This window comes from Pseudopipra pipra, chromosome 14 (assembly GCF_036250125.1).
Source record: "Pseudopipra pipra isolate bDixPip1 chromosome 14, bDixPip1.hap1, whole genome shotgun sequence".
NCBI classification, from domain to species: domain Eukaryota; kingdom Metazoa; phylum Chordata; class Aves; order Passeriformes; family Pipridae; genus Pseudopipra; species Pseudopipra pipra.
In genome coordinates, this window is record NC_087562.1 from 18,143,281 (window position 1) to 18,150,147 (window position 6,867).

The 6,867-nt window shown below is 42.4% G+C and overlaps 1 non-coding gene across 1 annotated transcript; it reads left to right on the top strand.

Annotated features, from left to right (window-relative positions):
* Positions 1-2,257: 2,257 nt before the first annotated feature.
* On the top strand, positions 2,258-2,331 carry TRNAT-AGU (transfer RNA threonine (anticodon AGU)). Its single transcript has one exon. It is a non-coding gene; the product is annotated as a tRNA-Thr (tRNA).
* The last annotated feature ends 4,536 nt before the right edge of the window (positions 2,332-6,867 follow it).

A 6,867-nucleotide genomic window follows, 5' to 3' on the forward strand; every position in this document is an offset into this window, starting at 1 on the left:
AGGGCATACTATTTTTGTACAGATTTATGGCTTTGAATAAGTATTAGGTGGTAAATTGTGTTATTTTCCAGCAATCTTTCCTCTCTTTGCTGCTTAATTAATTTTTTTTTACAGAGGCTAAAAGAAAATGTTGTGTCTGTGCTCCTCATGTTTGTTTTTTTTTTTTTTAACAGATCTCATAAAATATGCATATTTTATAGATGAATTAATTTGGCTTTAATGTAGTTAGTAATACAGAAGCAACTTCTGTATTTTAGAAAAGATTAGTCCCAGAATAATTAATCTTCTATTAGAATTGAAAGTGTTCTTTCTTTCTTTCTTTCTTTCTCCTTTCAGCTGGAAAATCAAAGCTCCAATTTTTCCCACTGAAACAGGAAAAGAAAAGCAGTAGCTTTGTAGAGGTTTGGTTCATTTCACATCAGTGGTGTGAGCAGGTTGGAAGTTTTCTTTTGAATTAATACTCTATTTCCCAAATTGAGAAAAATAAGGAAAAATTAATTCCTACATTCTGGTTTTACTAAAAGCAGCAAGTTTTACTTATTGCTGGTTTCTGCCCATTACCTGTTCAGTGCCATGTGAGTCAGCTTGTTTCCAGCCCTGCACTGCTCTCACCTGCAGCAGCAGGTTCACATCTGTGTGCAGGGTAGGTTTGGGGGAGAGTGTGGTAATTATGGACAATTCATAAGCAGGAGATTTATCTGCCTTTTTTTCTGGCTTTTGTGCCACTGTAGTTTGAGTAATTATCCCAGTCCCCATTCTTAGGTACCTGATGAGAAAGCTGAAAGGCTATTTTGGACTAAGCCAAGGGTGTCTGCTCTCCTCTGGGAGTTATTTGGAGACTAACACCTGTAATTTGGCTGTAAATATGCCTTGGGTGCCTGTAAAATTGCCACAGCAATTTCTATGCTTTGCAGGTTCTGATTACGCTCCAGGTGAGCAATTATAGAATCACAGAATGGCCTGGGCTGGAAGGGACCCTAAAGCCCATCCATGCCATGGGTATGGACATCCATGGGCAGGGACACCTTCCACCAGCCCAGGTTGCTCCAAGCCCCCTCCAACCTGGCCTTGGACACTTCCAGGGATCCAGGGGCAGCCACAGCTTCTCTGGGCAACCTGTGCCAGGGCCTCCCCACCCTCAGAGTAAAGAATTTCTTCCTGATATCTAATCTAAACCTCCTCTCTTCCATTTTGAAGCCATTCCCCCTTGTCCTATCACTCTTGTAAATACTCTCTCCATTTTTATTGAAGGCTCCCTTCAAGTGCTGGAAGGTCCCTGATGAGGGACCTGATGGGATCCTTCCCACTGACCTCGGGTTAGGGGCTGGCTCTAATGTTGGGGTTTAGAAATGTAACAAGAACTGATGGTATTTACAACACAGAAACTAGAGAAAACTAGAGATAGCTAAGTGATTTAAAGATAAAACAGCGAGGAGGGAACTGAGGCAGCCAGCCAGGAAACACCCAGTTACTCGTTAACCAGGTGCATTGTCCTGAAGAAGTTCACAAGAGGTTACTTAGAACTTTGGGGGAGCTTCAGACAGAAGGACCACTGAAGACCCCTGATGAAGACCCTCAGAGACCTTATAAGGACGTGCACATATGTTGGGAAATATCAGGAATATGTAACAGCAATGCGGGGAACGAAAAATGAATAATCATGTGATGTGACACACGAGGTGCAGCGAAAACACCCCGGCGTGCACCTCGGTGAAACGATAACCAGTGCTCAGGTGCTGATTAAAGAGTGCCTGGCTTCTGAACCTCACAAACTGAGCCTCCGAGGTTTCAGTGCCGCTTTCAGGCACCATCCCGTGTGCGATGCTGGCCCGGCTGCCCCGCACTGCCCGGTGCGGGCTGTCCTGTTCGCCCCGCAGGCACCGGGCTGGGGCTCGGCAGGGCTTCCCTGGGAGCAGCATCGCTTCCCTGAGGTGTGAACCGTTCTCACCAGCTCCCTAAAAACCACCCAAACCGCTTTTCCCGGTTATTTAGCCCGTACGAACACGCGCTCGTCCCGACCCTGCGGCCGGGTGGGTGTGCGGGTCACAGAGCACGCACAGGGCGGGGCGTGTGCACACCGCGGCTTCATTTCCGCAGCCCAAAGGCCGACATTTATGCACCTTTTCCCTGCGGTCTTTCCGTGTTCTGTGCCGCACCAAAGGCGGGCGGTCGCTCCGTCCCGGGCCGTTCTTCCCCCGCTCGCAGAGGGCGGTGGCAGAGCCGTGTTGGGGCCGCGCCGGCGCCTCGTTCACCGCCCGGCGCCGTGGCTTAGTTGGTTAAAGCGCCTGTCTAGTAAACAGGAGATCCTGGGTTCGAATCCCAGCGGTGCCTGCGCGGTGGCAGCCGCTGTTTTTTTTCCCCACCCCGCACTTGTTTTACCCGGGCGGGACGGGGCTGTCCCACAGGTTCAGAGCTGTAATGAATCTCTGGAATCACGCCAAGGCGGAACCAAACAAAAATTTAATTGCCGGTAGCGAGTGTGTTGTTGTTTGCTTCTGAAAATTCGCGATAAAGTCAACGGTATAAGATCTTGAGCAGTAACTGTTTGGGTTCTCTCTGTGCATATTAATTTAACCATGATTTTCTTGAATGGTTCCTAAAATGCACGGTGTTTCTCAATCGTTATTCGTGTTTCCCTTAATTTTCCAGCTCGTGTGGGCAAGGAGGAAATACATGAGACATGAATTCCCAAAGAATTCAGGAGGCTCTGGATTGTTCATGCATAGTCTGCAAACGGATCCCCATGTCAGTCATACAGTGCGGTCTCGAGCTCAGCAAAAAGAGTTTCAGCTTAGAAAAGCAGAGTTTTTATAACTAAACATGTTGCATTTAGTATGTTGTACATGAATACATGTTGTATCCAGTGGCTGTTCTTATGATACCTACCTTTGACTTGCTCTTGTGTGGTCTAAACACAAAACATGGAAAATACAAGCCAAGAGAACTTGCTCAGGCGACTCCAGCTCTGGCCAGAACATGCTTACTGGTTTTCATGTGACATTCTCAGTTGTTATGAGTTGAAAGCGAAGTCTAATAAAACACTTTCCATCTGGAATAGAAAAGATCATAGTACCGGGCTTTTATGAAAGCCTTAAAAATTAACTTGGGATGAATAAGTAACATATTTTTTATGTATGTAATTGGAAGAGAGATTTGTGTTCTAGCAGCTTTTCATGCTTTATCCTAATAATAGTGAATTTACTGAGGTGAAAAAGAGAGAAACAACGAATCTGCCTGCCTGTATATTCAAAAATAAAATATGCTTCCTCTTGTTGACTAACAGCAGTTGCATCAGTGGAAAATATGTTCTAATGGGAATATTCATTTTTTCATTAGGAGACAAAATTGTTAAAATAACACTGTTTTATAGAACCCTGATTGAGCCAAGTGACTTTTAAAGACCAGAAATTAAATTTTGAGAGGTGTCAGCTTAGATTTTAGCTTTGTTCTCAGCTGCTGCTGCTGCTGCTACAGCTTTTCTCTTTTGCTGTCTAACTGACATGCTGTGAACATTTAATAAATGAGTTGCATGTGTAAGGTGGTCAAAAAATATGATATATTGCCACACTTTATTTGACTTAATCACAGCAGACACAGTACCTCTGAGGAGCTGTAGGGTAATAAATTTAAGTTGTCCTAGTAGGTATATTTTTAATAAGCTTTTACCCTAGACAGTTGCCAAAACTCCAGAATCTGTACCTGTTATTGATTTATAGCTGAATCAGGAGCACAAAACTAACCTGCTCTTGAGAATCAGCTGCTGAGATTCCATCAAGGTGCTATGGAAGAACAGCATGTGAAGCAATATCTCAACAGCTTAGCATTTATATAAGGATATGAAGTGGTGAAATAAAAAGCCGATGTCTGGCATTTTAAGGAGTTCTCAAAGTGACACAGTTGCTCCAGAGGATCTTTAACTCCTGTGCTGGTGTGACTAATAATTTTCTCAGGAGTTTCATTATCGTGAAATTGGACCCAGAGCTTATCACAATAATGGCTAATATTACTTAACTTAAGAAAGTGCCTGGAGTCAAAGTGAATCAGACTGAAGCCGTATGTGGCCCAGTGTGCTCTCTGTAACCATGGCCCACAGCACACACCCAGGGCAGGACGTGAACACGGGGCAACTGGGGGGGGATGCTTTGCCAGAATATCCCCTTGGCCTCTGGGCATTTCCAGCTCGGGGTCTGCAGCTCTCACGTGCACACCTGATCGAGTTTGATTTTTCATCTCTCCGTGCCTGTGAAGAGGAAAAAGCGAAGTGACTCCTGCAGGCAGATCCTGCATATTGGAGACATCTTTTATCACAAGGGCAGTCGCCTGAAGAAGGGAGGTATTAGAGGCTGTCAAATATTTAGTAGCTCTTTCTTGCGACAGTGGCTATAGGCTCAGGGGGAGACATCTCCAGTTTGCCTGGGAGCTGGCATTGCTGCCTGCATGTTATTCACAGGGATCTGGGTGAAATCATTTGATAAAAACATCAAGTGAAGCCACAGCACCTGTTAACCCCAGTTTGTAGGGCTGCTCTCCCCACACGCTCTCCTGTGATGTGTCATGCTTCGACAGGCATGTCCAGCTACATGTGTCATGCCTGTATAATGTGATGGATGTGCCATGAAAGGATTTGCCAGAGTGTGACATGTCAGCTCTGAACTTTGAGGAGTAGGGGAACTGTTTGGGATACTGCAGTCAGCAGTAAACAAAGACATTTCCCAGTTATTCCTTTGCTGCTTGTAGAAAATACTGATAGGGGTGGTTTAATTTGTAAGTAATTTGCAGAACTGATACCTGCTGCTTGCAGGCTTCTTGGAAGGTTTTCATTATCTGTTCTTGCAAAGTCAGCAGTGACATCAGAGTGTCTGACTGAGAAGACAGTGACTTGCAGGGAAGTCCCTTGTACATTCTGCTTGCACCTGGAGGGGCATCCAGTACACCTGGAACCAACACACCAGGGCTGGAAACACAGCCCTGCAGTTTGCCATGGATTGATCCAGACTGCACTGGAAACGGGTGAGGCTCCAGAACACTTGGAATGCATTGATAGCATCATTGTGTGGGGCAACACAGCAGGGGACGTTTTTGAGAGAAGGGAGAAGATAATCCAGATCCTCCTGAAGGCTGGTTTTGACATAAAGCAAAGTAAGGTCAAAGGACCTGCCCAGGAAATTCAGTTTTCAGGAATAAAAAGGCAGGATAAAATAGCTGCTATGTCCTCACCAATCAGCAAGAAGGAAACACAGGCTTTCCTAGGTGCTGTGGGTTTTTGGAGGATGAATATGCCAGATTACAGTCAGATTGTGAGCCTTCTGTCACATAACAGACATTTTGGAGGGACAGCCATGGACTAAGGGAATCATACCTGTGCTTGTGTGTGTATATACTATATACACATCTATCTATCTATCTATCTATCTATCTATCTATCTATCTATCTATCTATCTATCTATCTATCTATCTATCTATACTGTCTCTATATATAACACTATATATATAAAAAATATATATATATAAAACTATATGTAAAAAAACCTATATATATATAAAGCTGTATATATATATATACATATAAAACTCTCTCTCTCTAAAAAACATACCATTCCTAAACCACAACATGAGGCCTCCTACATGTAGCATTCCTTTTTGGCCAAAGAACCTTTCAATCCTCAAATGAGTTGAAAGTTAGTATATTTTGAAGGTATTTGTTAATGGCTGTGGTCTCTCTGCAGTCTCTGTACATCTCTCATTGTGATTAAAGTTGTGAGGTGCAGATGTTGCACCTGCAGCATAATTCCTGCAGGTAACTGCTTTTTTCTAATTCTGGAGATGTTAGATTGCACAGGTTTAAATGCACAAGGATATTTTCAATATTGCTTGGTGAGGTAATCAAGCCGTGACCTCACTGATGTCAAAACTCCCACTGCCTGTGCCGTACTGAGCTTTTCATTCAACAAAAAGGTAATAAAGAATCTGACTCATAACAAAGGGAGGAAGGGATGAATCAGCCCAAGCTGTGTGGGTAGAGTTTTTCCTGTGTTATTAACTGTGCAGTGCCATCAAAACAACAAGGTCTGTCCTTATCTGCTGCAGTATTTATGGTTATTCTTTACTTACAAATGACTAAACACAATTAGTCCTTACATTATTCTTGCCACTGTGTGTGTTGAGCTCTTTGTTGTCAATGGAAACAGTTGAGTGATGACTTTTTCTGAAAATCTCTTGGTAATATTTTAAAACAAGAAATATTTTGAAACTGTCTGAATTACAGCATTTTTAATGATGTAAATGTTGACCTGCTATTGTTTTCAGATGATTTGTTTTTTAAAACAAAGTTTCAGAAATCTTTCTCTCTTTTTCTCCTCTGAGAAAATGTAATAATTAAAACTATCAAAAATACAAAGAATATGACCATTCATATCTATTATTTAGTTTGACACATCTCACTGAAGGAACATACTACAACCTCACAGCCTAGAATTTATTACAGTGTCCCTAATTATTATGAATGTGGCTTAATATTTGAAAAAAGTCTGATATAAACTATTCTTTTAACTCTGCATATTTATTTCTGATGAATTCTATTACAACTAGTACTTTTCTGTTAGAATAAATATTTCCTGTCAGTAACAGAAATTTGCAAATAAGATGCTAAGTCAGGTCTCCTTGGCCAGCCCTAAGTGGCTATTATTTTCAGTACTAGAGTTTAATTTTTTTTTTAAATTAACATTTTATTTTGCATGCCATTTTCAGGCAGAACAGAACCACTCAGTTTTTTCCCTGTTATGGGTTATGCTCTTTTATTACGTGTTTCTCGAGGCAATTTATCTTTGTATGATAAATATGTATTGATGCCATTTCTTAATTGAGGA